This window comes from Thunnus albacares, chromosome 7 (assembly GCF_914725855.1).
Source record: "Thunnus albacares chromosome 7, fThuAlb1.1, whole genome shotgun sequence".
NCBI classification, from domain to species: Eukaryota; Metazoa; Chordata; class Actinopteri; order Scombriformes; family Scombridae; genus Thunnus; species Thunnus albacares.
Genome location: NC_058112.1, coordinates 30535420 through 30557469, shown reverse-complemented (window position 1 = coordinate 30557469; position 22050 = coordinate 30535420). Strand labels below are relative to the sequence as shown.

At 40.9% G+C, this 22050-nt stretch overlaps 1 protein-coding gene across 2 annotated transcripts in view; it reads left to right on the top strand.

Moving 5' to 3' along the window:
• immp2l (inner mitochondrial membrane peptidase subunit 2) overlaps positions 1-22050 on the top strand; it is a 166754-nt gene that overhangs the window by 48019 nt on the left and 96685 nt on the right. The gene's annotated exons all lie outside the window — the stretch shown is intronic.

Sequence of the window (22050 nt, the reverse complement as noted above, 5' to 3'; positions counted from 1 at the left end):
TGTTCTAGTCTCAAGCAATAAATTAACTGAAAACTGAGAATTAACTCTTTATGTAGCAGCTGCATGTTTTGTGCAGTAATATCCTGGTTATGATTGAGTTTTTGGAGTACCCTGGTTATGTTTTCTGCATGTAAACACCTGATCCAGATCTCCAAACACTCCGTTGTTACACAGCATAGTGGCCAAGATGCTGAGAAATGAAGACGCAGCTGGACACAGATAATTAGAAACCTGGATATTGTTAGTATCATGTAAACAAGGATAAATTAATGACTTAATTTCCCCTTGGGATTAATAAATTATCCAACCACCCAATCAACCAACCAACCAACCAGGTTTGTTATGTTCCATGTAAACATGAATATCTTTTGTATCTCAGGTCTGGATTTTTGCCTAATTGTCTCTGTTATTGATTGCAGACCGAAATAAATTTTAAATTCTCTTTTTAATATGAACGATGCTTCACTGTGAACAAAATAAACAAAAAAAATAAAATCACAGCCGAGAAAGTTGTTTTATAGTTAATTTTATAGTTTTAAACTCTGGTGTTTATCAGCAAGCGGCTTCGTGTCTGTCAGCAATGCAAATGAAAATCAATGGCTCAGGAACAGGAAATCGTTGGCTGCCAAATGAGAGAAGGTGGTAAACGCCAGTCACACCTCCGGGAGGCTGATGGATGGGAAACAAGAGGCCTTCAGGATGCCGACGCCCTGAGGGACAGAAATGCAAACTGTACCGTTAGACCTGCTGTAGGATGTCCACCATCACAACCGTGTGATTTAATAGAAAAGGATTCTTTAAAAACAACATTTTTATAGATCCAATTATTGGTTGATTTGATGGCGTTGAGAAGTGAATGAATGTCCTGTTATCATACCGCTGGGGACAGATAAACGCCTCTACATCCTCACAGGAAGAGACTCAGAATAGCTGTGATAGTGATGCTCTTCGGTGTTAAACAATGGGTTTCTGCCATTTAAGACGAAGACGCTTCCTCTTCTCAACCATCTGCTATTGAGTTGTCAGCTTCTGAATCACCTAAATTACAAGCTGTATTCAGCGAGGACTGGATGTCCTCTGCTTTAGCTGCAGGAAACGGCTGAATACCATCAGCAGAGAGAGGGGGCAGAGATGACTGATAGCGCAGCATCCGCCCGTTGCCTCGGCAACTTGGTGAAACTACAGACGGGGGGGGAGGGAGGAGGAGGAGGAGGAGGAGGAGGAAGGTGACAGGTAGCCAGGTTGTCTGGATGCAGCGAGGATGACATGATTGACAGAACTGGTACAGAACACACAGAGAGAGTAGAAGTGAAAGTGGCAGTTTGCGGCGAGACTGGAGCGAGAAGAAAGAAGCTTACAGACGACGGCTGTGTGAGATTCGACATGACAAGCCCTGATCTGCTTCACATGGATTATTCCTGTTTACACGCCCTCTCTGCATGCAGAATAAGGAGAATATTTGATGCTAGAAGTTTGCAAACTGCAGGTTATCCCAGTCAGAAGCTGCATTAAAGTTTCACAGCGTAGGTAGAATATAAATGCCGACCGAGGCCTGCGTGCAGCTTTCTTTTCGGAGATTAGTGGGATAATTCCTCAGTTGATACTCCGGGTCCTCATGTTACCACAGAGCTGCCCTTGGTGTGCTTTTGTCATTTGTCATGTTTAAAGCAGGGCTGTCGAGGGAGTGGAGGGCTTTGTTGTGGGGGCTGGTGGGTGGGTGGGGGGGGGGGGCACCCGGCCTCGGGCTACAGATCATATTTCATCGTTTAAGCGGCGCATCACCTCCAAGCGCCCCACTGTCCGGCTCAGATGAGAGATAACAGTGGGAGGCTTCACGCCGACAGCTTTGAGGCCTGTTCGTCACATCAGTGCGTCGCGCTCTCTGAGGACCTCAGTGGGGACCGCACCCCGGCCAACAAAGCCCAGCAGCGAGGACGGGGGGGAGGGAGGATTTGTAATGTCAGTGGCAGAAGCTGCAAGGTCTCAGAAACATTCATCTTTATTGACAGGGAGCGTCTGCAGGAGCAGCGTCTGGGTTTCTGGAGGGTTTGTGCACATGGAGAGTTTAAGACAAATACAGATAGATGCAGAGCTGTCCAACTGTATGACAGTTTGATATAAAACATATGTAACAATAAATATTTACAGAATCTTTGAAAGTAAAGTTACAAAGTCGTTTTTAGAGGACAAAAAGTGAAATATGAATAACTAGAAAGCACTCAGAAAGAAGATCTCTGACAACATGATTAAAGATCTCCAGAAATGATTTAAAACTGTTTTAATACTGAATCTATAAATATGCAAATATTTTTCATTTTAAAAGTTCTGCACACAAGATGTCTGCTAATACGCTGAAAGGTCAATTCTCAGTGTTTGTGCCCAAAATAAAACCCAGTTACACAGCTTTTATTTAGACTTAATTTCTTTCTCTTTATTTATTTTCTGTTTGAGGTTCAAATACTAATCATGTTTTAGTATTTGATTAATTCAGACACATGGTTAAAATATTACATTGTGTACATTTTGTTTGTTTGTAGCTAATTTACAGATACAGTATTTGGGCTGCAACAACCAATTATTTTTGATATCTATTAATCTGTTCATTATTTTCTTGATGAATCATTTTGTCAATAAAATGCCGTAAAATCAAGACACCCAAAGCCTTATTTTTGGCATTTTGGCTTTAAAAAATGACTCAGTTATCAAAAGTTGCAGATTAGATTCTTTAGCTTCAAATGCAAATGAGCTGCTGCTCCACACGTCTCACTCCGGACTGGTTGTTGCTTTCTACAAACATTTTTCTACATACATACATTGCAAGATTATATGACTGCAACAGGAGAGACGGAGGGCTGTTAACAGTATTTATGTTCATACTGGAACTGCAACAGAGCTGCAGTAGCATCACTAATATTATTACACTAAGCTTCATGGTCTGAGCAAGTTAGCTGCTGGGCGCTAATCAAAGTTTCACAACGTTGCCAAGCAAAGGAATTCCTGCAGTTTGTCCATTTCTTTTTCACATGTATATCGTTACGTTCATGGCACGTCTATCAAGTACATTTACGTAACGTTACAGCAGCAACACACACATACGGGCGAGGATCACGGAGCAGAACGGGCTAACGTGTAACAACAAAGTTAGCTGAGCTAGCGCTGCAGTTTAAAGTTCCACAAAAAGTAACATGAAAAACAACCATCCAACCTACTACTGTCGTTATTTAGTTGGCTTCAAATGAAGCTTAATGTTCACACAGTTTCTCTTGACTGTCCCTCAATATCACAACATTAGTCCACCAGCCATATTAGCCATATTAGCCGCACAATATGCTAACGCCAAGTTCAACAGGCTAATCTGCTAAATAAATAGTAAGACAAGATAAAACATGGCAAAACTTGCAGCTTCAAAGTTTGTGGTCGGGTCACGGACAGCCGGTATCGATCGATCACACACACACACACACACACATGCAACAGTTTTCCAGTCGTGTGGGGACATTTCCATCAAAAATAAAGTGAATCCAACTGGTCTTCACTTCCTCAGATGATGGGAGGACATAAAGACTGTTGTTTTGGTTCTTGCAGCAAACAGCAGAACTTTGTTTCAGTAGATTTTCAGTGGACGGAGACTGTCAGTCTGCTGAAGGGCTGGAGGGGGACGTCTCTATTCAACAGATCCCTTTATGACATCATAGAGGGAGCCAAATTTAAACAGAGTTTTTACACACACATTTACTGAAAGATGGAGCAGGAGAAAAAGAGAGAAGATGGTGTTTTCTCATAGTTTGAGGGTTTCTAGACACACTGGAGACACATGTTGAAAAGACATGAAAAGTACATTTTACATAATATGTGACCAAATGAAGCAGACTAGACATCTGCCGGTAGAAGCCATACGTACGCACTCATGGTGTAAATCTGAATACAGATACAAATATTTCTGTAATCTAACTTATCTAACAGATAAATGTACAGATAGTAGCTTCGCATTTACACCTCTAGCTCACATACAAGGCAGGTTAAACATATTTTACCACTGCAGTTCACAGCACAGATATGAACAATAGAAGAGCGCAAACTCTGTGAACTCGGCAGAACGAGAGAGAAAGAGTGACTCCATCGGAAGACAAAGGTTTCTGATGTGAGTCATGACTGAAGAGACAAACGAAAGAATCCACGCAGGAGCAAACATCAAGGACAGAAAGTCTTTCTGTGGCAATAATTAATTCATGGCCTGTTTCAAAAACTGTGCAAATGTGCAAAACTTTGATACAATTTGATATTAAACTATCAAGAATGAGAAAAAAAAAACTGCAGAACAAAGAGCTTGTAGCACAGATGAACAAAGGCCATGAAATGACTTTGTGGCTCTTTTTGATGTTCAGTAGATTGCGGGTTCCCTCCTGTTTCTCATCAGCTCCTGCTAATTGGAAGCTACAGTCCAAACCTGCCGCTAGCTGAGCTGAATGACTAAATGCAGCAGTGAAACTACCTTCTGTTGTTTTCATGCCTGAGTAAAACACACCACAGCAAAGACATTAAGCTAGTAAAAGTCAGGCGTTCAGCTGCACAGACGTTTCTTTTCTTGATTCCAGAAATTAAAAGATTAAAATAGAGACCACATTTTAGCTTTGATTAGCAACAACATTTTCTTTTTGGGTAAAGTTTAGGCTGATCTTTAGATGGGTTTATCTACAACATTTTACACTATTTTTCAGTTAGTTAAAGAGTAAATAGACCCTCCGATATGCTTCCTCCCAGCATATTTAAAAAATGTAAAAATGTGGTGATATTGTAGCCATGTACAGTGAATGTGTGATGATGTAGGGACACGAGGGACACTCCTGAAGACTGGACAGACCACACATAAAGATTGTCTCCAGCTGGCACCGAATGTTAGTCTTTCACTGTGAGGGAAGGAACACAAACCTCACAACAGAGTAATCACACAGAACCACTGGAGCTCTGGTGGTTGATGACCTGCGTATCCTTTGAGAATACCAATTATCATGTGTTCTTGTACCAAAACAAACATGGAGACAACCAGCTGCTTGTGATGTTTATATGAGGTGCAGTTTGAGCTGAAAAAGCAAAAAGAAAGAGGAAGAAAATAGTGCAGTTTGGGTGAGATGCTGGATGGAGATGTGTAGGTAACATGGACTATAATTGGTGATTAGTGAACTTTGTAAAAGCTGCAGAGTCGCTGATAATTCTCTGCAGGTTCATCACCACAAGCCACGCCCGACACAAACAGTGTTATTATATATAAGAAATATTGTGTATAGCCGCTTTAACCAATTAACTTTCTGTCTCCTAAACATAACTATACACAACCCTCAAAAGATGCTTCAACTAGTTGTTTTTATCTGGCAAAACAACCTGAATTGTGTATGAAGTCGGTCTTGTGCACCTGTCGTTCTCTTAGTCCACAATAATGAGCTCGCAACCAGGAATATAACATTATTAAATAGTGTTTTATCTAAAGGGAGTCTAGTAGTAGAAGCTGTCACTGTTGCTCGGACTTGTTCAAACACCAGCAGCCGGTGTGCTGATTGTCCAGTTGTCTGAGCTGCTGCGTTTCTCTGCTTTAAACAGACAGAAGGCTTACAGATGTTGCTGCGCTTGCATTTCTTCTAAACTCCTTTGTTTTGTTTTCAGCAGAGCAGCGTGCTTCTGTTACTTCAATCCTGTAGCTTCATCTTGTGTAGAGCTTGTAGTTATAAGGAGACTGCAAACACCGACTGAATCAAACACTCGTCTATTCAACCATCATCAGGCAAATAACTAACAGTAGAATCAGATTTTTATTGCAGTAGAGGATTAATCATCCAGCTTATATCGGCGAGTTTGTGTTGATGTGTCTGAACTGCAGATAAAAAGCTCTACTGTACTATTACTATGACAGCCAGCTGCTTTAAAATGTACCCACTCATCCTCCTCTACCTCTCTGTCTCTCTTGTTTTCTGCCTGTCTTTATTCTCTCTTAAGCTTTTTTTTTTTTATGTTTATGCAAGGCGGCGAGGCAGCAGGCTGTCGCACATGATGCTCGAGTTACAAACACACACACACACACACACACACACACACACACAGAAGCTTCTCTGGTCGACATTTTGTCTGAGACGGCGCTGACAGAAACGCAAAGGCGGCAGAACGGAGTTGTTTACCTGGAGACTCTACAGCTCCTCGTTGCTTGTGTTAATGGTTTTAAATACTTTCCTCCAGTTTAAGGTGACGTCAGTCCAAAACTTAATTCAGCTTACAAGGATATAAAACATACTATTAATGAACAGTTTAATATGTTACAGGAGTTTACAGCTGCTTTGGCTCAGTTTTCACATCAGGCTTTAAATTTTCTGTACTCCTAATTTTACAGTATGGACGTCCAGTATTCACGTTAAATCATGTTTTGGCTGATCTCCAGGTCCAGTAACGGGTTTCGGGCTGTGTTGACGTAAATCCAGCGACCCTCCTGACAGGCGACACCATCCTCCAGCCCCCGACCTGACTTACCTTTAAGCTGCCTTTTTTTTAAATCCTCCTCTAAGCCAGCGAAGAGCAGATACTCGGCGGCTTGACCCGACCTCATGATGCATTTCTTCTGAGGACGGTGTAAGAAATTATAGTTTGTAAGTCTTATGATTTTTAATCATAAGAAAGCATGTAATTCCTGCTGGGTTTAATTACTCCACAGCAGTTTTACATCCAGACTCTTGAGGTCAGACAGAAGCTTTACTTTATTTAATGTTAATTTTCTCCAAAAAGTTGTGACATAACCACTTATTCCGAGTCTGAATAGCCCTCACATTCACACAGACGACCTTCATCTCTGCTTTTCACTGGTTCCAGCACTTTAAACACATAAATCAGCCTCCGGATTCATCAGTAGTTGCTGAGATATTTCAGTCTGGACTGGATATAAAGATGGACGTAGCGAGATGTGATGCGCTGGAGCCAGTTTGAAGCTCAAAGTTGCTGCTTGTATTCAATGCCATCTTTTCTTTTTTGGAGCCAGGACCTTCCAGATAAGGAGTGCACGCTCTGGAAACACGCCCCGCTACCTCGGACTGAAACGAACGCTAGTTTACTGGGAACACTGAGTGCTTCACAGACTCTGCTGCTCTCACAGTACTGCGCCTATAAACACGCACCTAAAAGCTGGGGAGAACACTTTACCAGCAGAAATTAAAGAGGCGACCTCAGTGAGCACTTATCAGTTCAAACTGCCCTTCAGTTAACTTCCTCGCCACCACTTAACGATGTGTGTTTATTGCACATGTGCACTTCAGTGTCTTATTTGTAATGTTTTATGTGTTCAACACCTTGAGTTACAACCACTTTAAAATTATTTTAGCTAAATTGTACTAACAGGTAGGGGTGTGCCTTTAATACAAATACATTATACAGCAAAGCACAAATAGTGGGTTTTATACGAATATTTGTTTCATACAAATATTTTAAAAATTATTTGTTGGGGGTGTTCCCCAGAGATAAAGCTGAGATACGGACTCTCCATAACCTGTTGTTCTCCTTCTCCTTTCCACAAAGTTAGGTTGTAAAAAACAGGAAATAAATGAAAAGTGCAAAGCAATAATTGCCTTTGAAGTTCCTCCCTACATGTTATATGATGTGCTGTCTCTGTGTTATGGGTGTATAAATAGGTCTGTCTGCAATGAGGCGAAGAGTAAAGTTAAAAATTAAAAGTGTAATAAAAACAAAAACAGGATTTTTAAGCCTCTTTCCACTTTTTTTCGAATACAAATACAGATACAAATGATTTTTCTGCCTCAACAAATACTGATACAAATACAAATACTGGGATCTCTGCACATCCCCACTAACAGGGCAGGTATCATAATCAAGTAACATTAAACTTACTGAAATACTGCGACAACAGTCCGACTCAGTGTGAGTCTCCAAGCAGAGGTGAGCCAACTGTCAATCACAGCTGTCAATCAACGCCCACACGGCAAACATCAAAGCTACTATAAGTCTTCAAATCTTATTAACAGAACAATAATTTCCAAAATGACCACCAGCACATTTATCAGAGGACCTGAATTTAGAGATTGAGACTCGTTGAAAACAATGATTGATTTAGTATTTCTAGAGAGAAGTTGAGGCTTTTTAAATGGGAGTCAGTTAAAGCGTGTAGCCTCAAGACATGGTAGCTGCCGCTTGGTCTGGACCAAAGTGACGGACCAACAGAGGAACTTTGCCACTATTTCACTTTTAGCCGACTTACCACAGCAAAGCAGAATTCCTCACTGTCCTGCGGTGGTTTATAACAAGGCATTACTGTCGCTCTCCTTCCCTCTATCTGCTTCCACTCCTGTCGAAGTGTGTGTGCTGTTGTTTGTGTGCCTTCATGTGAGTTTGTTTTATTTTATTTTGGCGGGTGTTTGTGTGTTTGTGTGAGTGTGTGTGAGAGAGTCTCAGAGGTAATGAACAATAGTCCACCGCCATGGAAACCAGTCCGTTTTTTTTCCGCCTCAGCATCCCAGGTGACATCAAACAGCAGCGCCGCCATCATTAGCAGTTGGATGATTCATGTTTACTGAGAGAGAGTGTTTTCTCTTCTTTGTATTCAGAAGAAAACTGGCAGTAGCCTAATAAAAAAGTTTGTGCTGTCATCAGAAAGCTGTTGTTTTGACAGAAAGCTTTACTTTCGCAGACACTTGTTGAGCTTTTTATTTTTTTCACTCAAAGATGCTTCTTCTTGATAAAACCCGCCTGTGTGTGTGTGTGTTCTCGTCACGCCGCTGCTGTCAATACACCGGCTGTTTACCTGCCTCACATCTTCTTTTTGTGACTCGGTTATTGTTGTGGAACTAACATATTGGCAAGTGGATTTAAACTATCTGGCAGGAGAAAAGGCTGCGATTGAAGCCGATGTGAGAGGAATGATAATCAGATTACATCTGAGTTTTTAAATACTCAACTGTCGTCCAGGGACACGCAGACGGAGAGAAACAGCAAAATGAGTTTAAGGTAATAATTTTCCATCATTACAAGAAGGGCAGGGGTCAAAGGTCGCATCACCCAGACTGTTAATGAACCCTTAACTTAAAGTCCCCTGATTTAACTTTGATAAGCAGTATAGAAACAGATAATAAATGGTTTATAACACACTATAATGTAGTTAGAAGCAAATATCAGGAGATTTAAGTGTTATTATGTGTATTAATGTGTTTATGAAACAACTGTGCTTTACTATATTGTCACTTATAATGAAGATGAATTCATAATTTGTTCTACTGCAGGTCTGAAGTCTAGAAAGACTCCAGCAACACTTAGTAGTATGAAGAACAACTTCATTAGTTGACCGATGCGTTTCAGCTTGTGGCCTTCATCAGGGTCATCATCAAACACATTACAAACACCATTTTAATGAAGTAAATTGGGTATGAAAAAAGGTAAGAAAACCCCAAAACAGTCATGTACATCCAGACACATACCAGCCAATGGGACATCTACAAAGATTGGTTGGATGTATGGTCATGTGACTTCAGGCCAATCGTTGTCCAAGAAGGGACACCATATGGTGACGCCATATTTGGTCCATTAACTAGAAAGGTGCAACTAGCGGGTGGTACTTGTTCATCCAAAAATGTGCCTATTAGATATGGCATACATTTAGAAACACTTTGATTGGGATGATAACAATAATAATAATAATAGTAATAGTAGAGATAAAAGGCTTTATAAAGTGCTGTGTATAAAGGGAGCAGAACGATGCATAATACAACAAATGCTGCAGGTCTGAAGCAAATGGCAACCAGCTTTTTAAAATTGTAACCAACTGTGCAAAAGTGCTCAAATATTTTCTACACCTACAGATTTTTTTTTTTACACATTCGCAAACTTAAATTTCTCCTGCAGGTTTTTTCCAATAAGCTCAATTATCATTCACAGTTCTGTATCAGTCAGTGTAATGTTTAAATGCCAGAACAAAGAGCCCAAAGGCATCAGTCAGTTATGGCCTTTCAATGTTAGAAAATGTTGACTTTTGATTGATGCGCCCCCCCCACCGGGCCAATTAGTATAATTTGAACATGTTGGAAAGACTGAAGAGACATCGTCAGACATGAGATAACATTTGTCAAGACAGATGTATCAACCACCTCCCTCCTCCTCCATATTTCATTATTAATAAGAGCTCACAACAAAAAGTATGGGAGGTACTTCTTTCAGCTGACACTTTTTATCCTTTTGAGAGTTCAGTCCGTTGCGGCGTCGACCTTGGAACAGAGAACCGACAGCAGCCAGATTAGAAAATCGCTCCGGGCGTTTTTGAGAAAGGCCAGAGTTTGCTCGCCTCTCCGGTGCAGCTACTGTAGACAGATTTATCTCTGCGCCGCTCAGCCAAAGAAACTCAGTTTGGCTCCTGATCAAATGTTTGATCTTAATTATCACGTTCCAAATGGAGAGATTTAGTCATTAGATACTCCTCTTTTTTGCCTTTTTTTTTTGGACGGTGGGGGTGGGGGGATGAGGGGGCCGGAGGCTTGGAGATAATTATCCAAAATGAATTTTGCATGAGTAAAGGGACAAGAGAGCAGCTCTCATTCCTAGTTCGAGCACAGCCAACACAGAGCAAATGAATCTTAAAATTACCATAGGTCACTGAATTAATTCTCCAAATGGCAATTGGTGTGATTTCTCCTGGGGTGGGGGAGGGGGAGGGGGGGGAAATGACTGGCAAGTCTGTTTCCCGGCTCACCTGTAGGTGTGGATGTGAATTTCCAGTCATGAAGGTGGAGGTCAGAATCTGTTTTGGGGGAGTTTCTGTTTCAGCTGTCGGTCCAGACGGATCCGACGCCGTGAGACACGAGAAGCGCAGAATTTATGATGGTCGAGTAAAATTAAGCCGATGCACCTCGGGAGCCATTGTTTAAATCAGAAGGGCAGTTGAAGCGGTGGATTACTCACCTCTTAGAGATCGAGAGCCATCAACAGCTCTTCTTCTTCTTTTTTTTTTGGTTCCATTTACTTAATGAGTCACCTAATAGAGCGTCTGGTCTGAAGCTTCCCAGAACTCACCTGAGACTGAATCTGACTGAGCTGTAATTCCTTCAAATCATCTGCCTTTTGTGATGGTCTTGTCATACTGAGTGACTGCTGTATTTCTCCTCCTCCTCCTGCTGCTGCTGCTGCTGCTGCTCAGGATGACTTCATTTAATTATAACCTAACATTAGGGATACAAGATTTTTTTTTAGAAGAGAACTGTAAATCTCTGTGGTCAGCGGTGGCCTCGGTCATTTATTCGTTGCAACAGCTTCGAGAATATCTGAGTAGGTGTTCGCAGCGTCGTTGGTTGCTTGTTTAAATGCCCCAAAACTTTAAGAGGCTGTTTGAATAATGACAATTATATGAAGCAAAGATGGAAGATTGACAATCAGTGCGTTTACATTAGCGGTGGGCAAACAGCAGCCTGTGGACCTCCAACAAAAAATATTTGGCCCCTTAATGAAAGCTGAAGGTTTCCCTCTTAGAGATGACATCACATCTTTGCCACGACTCTTCATAAATACGATGTAAACATGAAGCTGATGTAAATCCCAATAAATACGACGTCGTAACATCTTACAAACTTACCAGATGAACACAGGAACATAACACAGTTTGGTCAATCTGAACAGAACAGATTTGTGTCTATAGCAGTAAGTTATTGATTACATTTCTATTCTTGTACTGTAACACAGAGGATGTGGTCATGTTTTTGAGTCATTCTTTGTCAGATAAATATTTACATAAGCTGCTGTCGCTCTATTAGTCCTCACTTCCTGATGGGAATTATAACGGATGCCCTCAGATACAACCCTGCAACTGTTTTATAAGGAAATAGAGAAGATATGAACAACATATTAGGATGTGTGTTCAACATCGGCCCCCCAAGTAAGCAGTACTGAGGAAAAACTGGTCCACTGTTGAACCTGATCGCTCGCTGGTTTACATGCACTTAACCTGTTGTCTTCCCGTTGACCATGCAACTTTTGTCCTCCCGGGTCAATTTTGACTCAGGAGGACAAAAGTCCACAGATGTTATAAATTTTAATAAAACCCCCAAAATTCAATGAAAGTAGTGATCATTACTTTTACTTGCAAAGTGTGTGATATGGAAACATCTGTGTGATTTTCAGGCAATTAGATGAAATAAATCCATATTTCTGATATAAAAACATTTGAAAACGGGTCAAATTTGACCCGAGGACAACAGGAGGATACAACCCTGCAACTGTTTTATAAGGAAATAGAGAAGATATGAACAACATATTAGGATGTGTGTTCAACATCGCCCCCCCATGTAAGCAGAGCTGAAGAGAAACTGGTCCACTGTTGAACCTGATTGCTGGTTTACATGCACTTAACCAGGTTAACCCTCCTGTTGTCTTCCCGTTGACCATGCAACTCCTCCCGGGTCAATTTTGACTCAGGAGGACAAAAGTCCACAGATGCTATAAATTTTAGTAGTGATCATTACTTTTACTTACAAAGTGTGTGGTATGGAAACATCTGTGTGATTTTCAGGCCATTAGATGAAAGAAATCCATATTTCTGATATAAAAACATTTGAAAACGGGTCAAATTTGACCCAAAGACAACAAGAGGGTTAAGGAGTTTGGAGGAATTGTTGCTAGTTTCCTCTAGTCAGGTTAACATGTTAAAGCTGAACTTTTTTTTACAGAAAAATACCCCAAATTTGTGAAAGGAACAAATCAGCTTTAAAAGTGTTTTACTTTATTTTTCAAAAGAATCAAAAGTTGTGTTTTCCACTGCTGAAAATGTTCACTGCAGTTATAATAAATAAGAAATAATGAGCATCAACTTGAAGAGCAAAGGATAAAACACGAATGAACTGCTGAAATGTGCCAAAGTAAGTTAAAAAAAAAAAAAACAACATCAACAACAATAGATGGTTTGTTTGGCAAATTGTGTTTTTTATTGTCACCTCATTTTCACCTTTTGTTTTGAGGTGTGACTTTTGTTAGTGCAAATAATCCAATATTATATATTTCTGAAGCACAAAATGCTCGGTTGCAGATGCAGATGTCTCCACCTGTCATTTCTATTTCTAAACACAATGTTCCAAAGTGCCTGCTGCCGCTGAAGGTAATCAATGCTAATTATAGAGACTCAAATGTAGAAAACACAGAACATTTCAAACATCTGTTGTGGATCCATGAAAGCTTCCCTGTAAAATGCTGCTTGTTGCACAGCGAATGTTCCTGTGTTTATAATGTTTAATGTATCCTGGTTTTAATAAGAATCATCATCACCATCGTGTCAGATAATAACTGTATCTAATTTTTACATTTATTGAAAGATTTTTTGTCCGACAAGTTCAGTATGTGGCTCATTGTTTGGATGTCTGTAGTAATTATGACTTTTTTGCAGAGTACTTCGTAAAAAAACAGTGTTAAATAGATTGGTTTAATAGTTTTTATGTTACTGTCAGTGGTCTCATATGCACATATTCACCATGTTTTCCTTCTTCAGTAGAAACATTTGCTGCCATTCTCATTTTCTCTCAATCACAAGAAATCAAGAAAACAATCTAATAACAGACAAGTCTAAATAACACCCCTTTTCTTATTTGAAGCCCTTCATAAGTCTTAGAATAATCAAAAAAGTCAAAAGTGCACTTTTAATGGGTGTAAAATCAGATGCAGACGAGACAGCATTAAGACGACTCTCTAAATAGACAAATTGCAGCTGTAATTCAGCAGCTTGGTGTTCTTGTTTTGCTCTACAGCAAGCTGTGTGGATGTTGCTAATGGAGCTAATGCACCAGGACAAAAAAAACCCCTAGAAAATCATTCCGCCCATAAACACCACAACTGTCTCACAAATCCAGCCTCGGCCATTACTTTAACAGGGCACGGCTGTATTTTTCCCAGCCTGTAACTACTATTGGCACAGGACAGTTTATGTGTTACTCGTGTAATTAAATCTTTGGAAACTTTCCCCAAATCAATGGAAAGTACCAACATAAAACACAAGCTTCTAGTCAGATGGCGTCTCCGTGAAGGCCGGGCAGAGCAGAGCAGAGCGCGGTCCCCGGGCGGATCGATGGCTGAGGGCAGATTGTGATTGGTGGCGTCGCTCCAGGCTGTCTGACATCAGAGCCTCTAGGTGCCGCGACCTCGGCCTTTTTAATTCTGCAGCATTTGAGCCGCTGTCATTACGCCGCCAATTACGTCTGTTGTTTTATCTGCTAAGCAGCCGCCGCCTCGCCTCCCCTCTGCTGCCGGCTGTCGATCCGGCCTTGGCTAGGAGGAGGTAATGATGGCAATTAGCTGCTAAAGGAGGCTCACAGCCACTATCTCCTGTCAGAACCCAACAACAGATGACTCTGGGTAAAGTTGCTGCAAAATGTCAGGTACACCTCAGCTCTGCAGGGAGAACTTTGTTTTTCCACAATCACATCGTTTACCCGGAGTAGGGAAAATTGACCCCCCCACCATCAGAAAAAAACAACTGAAAATGTCATCACCCCTAAACAGGTGTTCTGTAAATGCAGACAGGAAACTGCAGCAATGAAGGATTCCTCTGCTGCAAGGTGAGCAGGAAAAGGTCCAGTCTCCTCCTTTTTCATGATTGGGTCATTTGAAATTTAGTGTGTTTTATCTTTACTCTGCTGCTCAGTGTCAGATCATTACGTGACAGCCTGCTAGCTACAGTAGCTGGTGTCAGGATCAGCGTGGCGTTGGTGCTCCTCCCGCGTCTGGTCTGTGACATTTTACACTCGCCTAAGTCACGGTGTCCATGTTGGCCTCATTAAGTGGAGTGTTGTGTGGGTTTTATATCAATGTCACAACTGTCAGGGCGCGCGGAGGTGAGCTGAGAACGAGCTCGGGGGCATCTTCCCTGTTTACCAGCCCTCGCTAACGCTCACACAGATCTGTCAAACTCATTAGTAATCACCTCACTCCCCTCAAAATCAGAAACCACTAGAGAGGCAAAACAGAGATAGGAAACCATTAAAAGATACACAATATCTGAATCCGCTCACTTTTTTTTACGATAGATGGTTCTCGGATTGCTATTCATAGAGCTGCGGCTGAGCGGCCGTCCACTTCTCCTCCTGAGCGTTACGTTGAGCTGAGGGCTCATGTTTAAGCATGTCGGAGTTCCCAAGCGACTGATTTATGCCGTTCTTATTTCTGCTTCGACGGGGAGCTCATCTGAGCCGGACAGCAGGGCATCTCTGAATCTTGATAGTGGAAACCGCAGCTGCAGATTGCTGTCAGGTCTTCTCTGCTGGAGGCTGAATGCCTGACTTAATTTTTTTGCCTCCTTTTGATAGAATTCTACTCTATAATTTAGCTGCTTTCCCCCCCCGACTCCCCACTCCCCGGATGACTGAACAACACAATTTTTTTTTTTTTTTTTGTGAACAGCCTTTTGATTTCTATTTTCTGTTCCATTTCATTTTATTTTTTTTCTTTTGTGGTGTTTGACCGGGGTCTCAGCAACCAGTCGGGACCTACAGGGTCTTAGTTTAGAAGCTTTGTTTATGCTCTGTTCTTCGCTGTTCTTCTGCTCTGCGGTTTGGGGTCAAGACTGATTCTCCTCCTCTTGCAGGCCGCTCCGCTTGGCAATTTTAGAAATCTTTAGTATTTTTCTGTTCCATTAAAAACATTTCCAGTCCAAAACAGACAAAAAGCATTTTGAGAGGGGTGTTCTGAATGCTCTTTTTTTTACATTCTTGTTTTCACTCCAGATTTATACCAGTGCATTAGAACATACTCAAAACTTCAGTTTCAGCTTTTTAGAAAGATAGTTTAGTATTTTTCTGACCTTGAAATGAGCTTTGCCTATCCTCGGAGACTGTCCTCGAAAGAAAAATGAGTGACAGCGCCCTCTAGAGGCCGTCGTACTTATGACGGGAGCGAAGTAGGAAATCTGGTGATGTTATTATAGACTGACAAAGTCCACATACGAAGGATGGATGGATGAGTTAATAAAACATCGCTGTTCACTTCCTGTTTCCAACTGCGAGTCAACAATTCTTTTTAAAACTTGACCATGATCGTCCCCTAACCTTAAGAAAGTAGAAATCTTAACCCAAAACACAATGTCTCCTTTAACATGACCAAACCTTTACCACAGCTTCGTCACATCATAAAACATTTTTTTGGAAGACAAAGACAAATGATGTGGTTCTGCCGATAGGAGCGTCAAATCAGAGTTTATGGACTAACTTTGTATTTTGTCATTTAATTTGGAGGATTTGTTGGTCTGTTTGGTAATTTAGTGGCTGTTGGGGAGTTTCATTTAAGTGAGGCAGCGCAGGACGAGTTGTTGGTATTTCTGATGATGTAAGTTCTTACAAGTTGCGCTGAAAATAGATGTCAGAGTCAGTTTGTGGTGCAAAATCACTCCGCTGCCAATTCAGTGATTCTGTCAATAACAGTAAACTAAATACTTGAAGCAAATGCACTACACATAAAGAATAATGCTTAAAGAGAACATATTTTGCACATTTCCAGCTCTATATTTATATTCTGGGGCTCTACTGGAATATCTTTAAATGATTTACAGTTCAAAAAACTCACTCTGTTCTGATTGGCTCCGGATGCTACATAAACAAACAATAGTTCTTGGTTCTTGAACTTTTCAAATACATCCCTACACATTGGAGCCTGAACCAGATCTGAAATATGAGAATGGACAACGTGAACAACATGTGGAAGGCTACCAACGGACGGCCATTTATTGGCATGTATGAACAATCTGACATCATCACAAGGAGGAAGTAGAGGTATCTTTGCAAATGAGGCATTCAGAGCAGGCTCAAGCTTTTGTCTCACAGGGATTGTTTTTACATATGTTTACCTCAAGTTTTGAACCACGTTTAACATCCAAAACATTAAAAACAGTATAAAAATGACATAACATATATAACATAATCACAAAAAGCACATGTTCCCTTTAAAAATTGAAGTAAACCATTTTAATTAAACACTGTCAAGCCATTAAATGCATTTAAATCTGCTTTAAGAATGAGTTTCATGTGAGCAGAAAGTCTGCGTTTATCTATAAATGAATATACAGTATCACTTCATGAAATACCTGTAGCCATCTGCAGGCAGCAAGACACATGTTGAAAAATCTATAACTGCCAAAGTGCTGCAATGCAGTACAGTACTGTTACACACAGCCATCCATGTTTACTTTAATTAAATTTCTTTTTTTTGGAGTTTTCGACCATGGCTAGGAAAACAGTGTGCCAACCCAAGCAGGTCAGTACTGATTATGTTCCTCCTTCAGGCCTCTTTGGTCACTCTGCAGGGATTTTTGTAAATCTCTGTTTTTGTGGAAGCGTCAGCCGGCAGTGAGGAGTAAAAACTGGTGGAGGTCTCTGTTGTACTGGTGGAGATGAGACACTATCAGCCCGGCACAAGATCATCTGTCACAGCCGGTGTAACAGTCTCAATATGATAAGCAGGGGAGAGGAAGCTTCTCCAGAGAGAGTCGGTATGAAACTGAGGCGAATGTAGGCAGTTTAATGTCTTTTTAAATGTCGTCCGAAGACCATCTGTCTCTGTCAGATGTCTGCCTCTGTCCTCGCTTCCATCAAACACGATTTCTCACTTAAATAGGAAATCTTGTAAAAGCAGCTTGTACTGTGTGTTTGTGTGTGTGTGTGTGTGTACTTTAAAGAAAAATCAAACATAGACATTTCTATGAGCTAAATGTTTGAGTTTATAGCAATTTCAGTTATCAAAAAACATTAAACAGTACATATCAGGCTTTGGGTGTCAGTCAGAATCAAAGATGTTCAACAGTTATAAAGAGAGAAATCTGTAAGAGAAGAAGAAATAGAGAGTTCAGTGTCTACACCCACAGGAGCAGAAAAAGCAGTGCAGCTGCGAAACAGGTCTGGGGTTGAAAGTCCTCCGCCATGAACCGAGAACATGGAGTTCACATCTTTCCATTGTGGGAGATGTAGGAACTCACTGAGGCTGCATTCACACCGAATCAGGCGGTGCAGCATTCAGCCGCAGGGTCGAGCGGAAGTGTGCTGGGGGGTTGTGGGTGTGTTTATTTGTGCTCTACGATGTAACCGCTGTCAAACAATCAGAATATAATGTTTTATTGATCTGATTCACTGGCTTTCTTGCTACCAGCAGTCCCTCTCTTCATTCACTCTCCAGCTCGCTCGACCACAGCTGCTCTCTCTCTTTTTTTCTCTCGTCTTTTTTAAAATGAGACAGCAAAGTCTAACTTTAACGTTGTCAAGCGAAGAGAAATGTTCTCCCCTCTTCCTAGTAACGTCTTTGTCCTCCCTCATGGCGGAGTTTACACCTCTTGTCAGTCTGATCTCCAGCTGTGATTGGTCACCGCAGCCTTCAGCCGCAGTGACGTCGGGTTGCGTTTCTCCAAAAGTTGACACTACCCCCATTCAAATGAATGGGACGACTGCTGTTTTTGCCGCACCGCCTGATTTGGTGCATGCAGCCTAACCAAGGTGGAAGCAGATGCAGCTGGTACCATAATGATGAATCTGCCAACAGCCTCCACTCTTCTGGTTAGAGGCTTCCAGCCTGGCTGCAGGGATTAGTGAGGTCCAGCACTGATGTTGGGTGATGAGGTCTGGCAAATTTAAAATTTAAAAAAATTGCTCGTATAGGAGTGTAATATTAATTGGTGGAGAACTCTTTAATATGTCATTGGAACTAAAAGGCTTTAGACCAAACCAGGAAGGACAACAGACCAAAAGTACAGGACATGGTACCTTTATTAGGCCCTTTATTATATGTTGGGACCACTGGACAACATGTGTTATGGCAGGATACAGATTTTCTTGCTGCCTTTGCAAAACATTTATTTGATTTGGTGTTTGAAGGTGATTTTCTCAAAATATCTGTGTCAAGGCTGCTTCTGTAGGAGCAGTAGAGTACACCAGCAAGTGTCCTCCAATTTATTTGTTGTTGCAGTTCCAGTTTAAAGTGTCCATTTTCCTTGAAACTTTAGTAAAGGACAGATGTTTCCCCAGAGTCTCTTAAAAATTGAATCATAGCGGGAAATCTGTAAAACACATGCAGTGTTTTACAGCTTCACAAAAAGCCCTTTGCAGACATGGAGTATCTAACCTTGGTGGCTTCATCTGTCTGTTAAAGTGACGGCTTTTTATCATCCAGACAAAATAGTTAATGTTCCTTTACGGCTTTATTCAGACATAATGGGACTTAAAGAGCTGCATGTTCAGACAGTTAAAAATGTTCTGATCAGGAGGATGAAGAATGTTGGGACATATTCTGCACATTTGTAGGTGTATATTTATATTCTGGGGCTCTACTGGAATGTCTTTGCATTATTTACAGTTAAAAACTCCTTATTTATCTTCTACTGGCCCTTTATGCAGCCCCTCAGTTCAGCCTCTGTCTGAAATAGGCAGTTTTAGCTCCTGTCTCTTTAAGGCCCCGCCTCCTGATGAGCCCTGTTCTTATTGGTCAGCTTCTGGAGGCTACGTTACAGTCGACTTGTGGCTGCTCAAGAGGTTATGTCATCAAACTATGAAACAAACTATAGTAGTGGGATTTCACCACTTTTTTCTTGTTCTTTACTCGAAATGTCAACTTCTCAAATACATCTGTACATGTTGGAGCTGATATCTGATCTAAAATATGAAAATGGACAATGCAAACAACACATGGAAAAACCTTAGCAACAACCTAAGCAACCAAGGCTACAGAACAAACGGGAGTTTATGAGCTTTTGCAGTGATCTCACGTCAGCTCATTGGCAAGGTAAAAAAAACATTGCAAATTAAGTGTTCAGGACAGGCTGTAGCCCTGACTTTTGACTTGCAGGCAGAATTGTACATACATTCACCTAAGGTTTTGAAACTTTGATCATGTTTAGCACAGATATTCAACATCATAACAGTATATAAATAGCAGAAAATCACAAAAAGCATAATATGGCCCCTTTAACAAGTCCTTTAACTCCTCACAGTGAGTTCCATGAACATAACGTTATTAATTAACATTTAGTAAATCGATTTTTTTACATTTGTGAATCAATTTAGAATCACAGTAGATAAGAATTTTTCACCTACACCCTAATATACAATATAATAAAAAAACAAGTCTAAAAGCCATTTTACATAAGCAGAATTAATAGGGTGATTCGTTTGCATGAACAATGCATACAGTATGCACTGCAAATTTTTCTCTGCTGAAATGTGGCATTTGTTTTATTCACCTTGATTTACTCATGTTCTCACCTGCATTTAGACCATATCAGGCAATCACAACCAGCAACAACACACATGGCAACAGCTACACAGCAACATACAGTACCAACAACAACAGCGCTGCATAAAAAGCACTTCAGACCCACTTCTTAGTAAAATGAAGTGTTCTTATAAATAAATAATCAGTCCACAAATGTACACAGGTGCTGAATCAGCGCCCATGTATGTGTTTAAACAGTAGAGGCAATGTTTTGTGTGTCCTCATGCACACACCTGTACAGTTTCCATAGTTTTAGAGGAAACAGAAAGGAAAAGGCAGGTGAAGATAGTTCTCCTCTGTCAGCTGGCTGAAGCCTGCAGTCACACGGGCTCATCCATCTTTGAGACTGCCGCCGCCCTCCCATAGAGAGTTTTGATTATGTTGAGTGCTCAGTCTGCTAGAAACAAGGGCTCAGTCAGGAAGATATGTCACTATTATAAATTGCGGCTCCACTTTTTTGTCACTGTGTTCTGTAGCGGTTTTAATTAAACAAGACAAAGACCAGGAGACGGAAGCAGCCTGCAATGGATGAGAAAGATGGTTTGTCGGTTTGTGATAATAACCAGCAGAGAGGAGGAAGAGGAGGAAGGAGGTGCTGGTAAACAGTCTGGTTGGGTTTAGTGAAGCACAAACCAGATGTTATTAGTCCCAGTGCTACACGCTGAGCCAGCAGGCAGCAGCTCACCACACAGCATGCTGCCTGCTGGACTGGACACTGGAGCTCTGCTGCAGGTCTTAAATGAAGCTGTAAACATGATTATTCTACGTTTTCTTATTGTCAACAAATCCCGTGTGCAGACCAACAATGTGTTAATCCATCTCTCAATACTTCCTGATTTCCCTGCCATGTCTGTATCTCTTTTTATAGCCCATCGGTTTTTCTAGCGAAGCCAAACAAACGTTGTTGTTTTTTTGTTGTTTTGTGACCACTTTTTAATTAATTTGATTTCATCTCATTTGTTGTTGACACAGAATCGATACATAAAGGAGATTTTAAAGGGAAAAGTGTTCCTAATATTTTGCCCCTCTAATATATGTTAGTGGGTGGACAAAATATTTGGAACACTTTTCAATGTAATGCAGTCCAGTATATATATATATATATATATATATTTATGTTCCTAATAAAATGAGTGAGATCAAAAACTTTCCAATGCAGCAAATTATCAATATGAACACAGATCAATTACCAATACCCACCCTTTAAGTCCTAAACTTATAAACCCATAGGTGCACAAAAGGGAGAATAAATGAATTAAATGATAAATAAAAATAAACTGGGAGATTTTTAATGTTATCGAACTGTAATTTAAACATAAAAAGTAGAAAGTGGTGCATTTGTTGGGGACTATTTTCAGCGGTGGATGAATCCACATTTTGGTGCTCTAGTGAGTATTTCTGGCAGGAGGATGGTGTGTGTGTGTGTGTGGGATTGAGTCAAGATAAACTACAGTGTGTGTGTGTGTGTTCACGGTAATGAAGGAACATGTCACCCAGTGCAGCAGTGTGGCTCACTGATGTGTTTTTAATAGTTTTTGGGCAACAGCGGCGGTCAACAGCACAGAGGACGAAGATATATCACAGACAATACTTGTAAGTAGATCAGTTCATTGTTGGTTTGGCTCTGATACATGAGATCTGTTATCAATATATCACCATCCCTGCCTTTATGTATTACAGCAGTGAAGTGTAGGCTACGCAAAACAAGTGTTATTTGCACTTGTAAGTCGGGGTTGCTAACGGACCGGGTTGTCATGGTAACAAGCCACTTTAAGTGCCTGCTTTTACAGACCAAGAGGC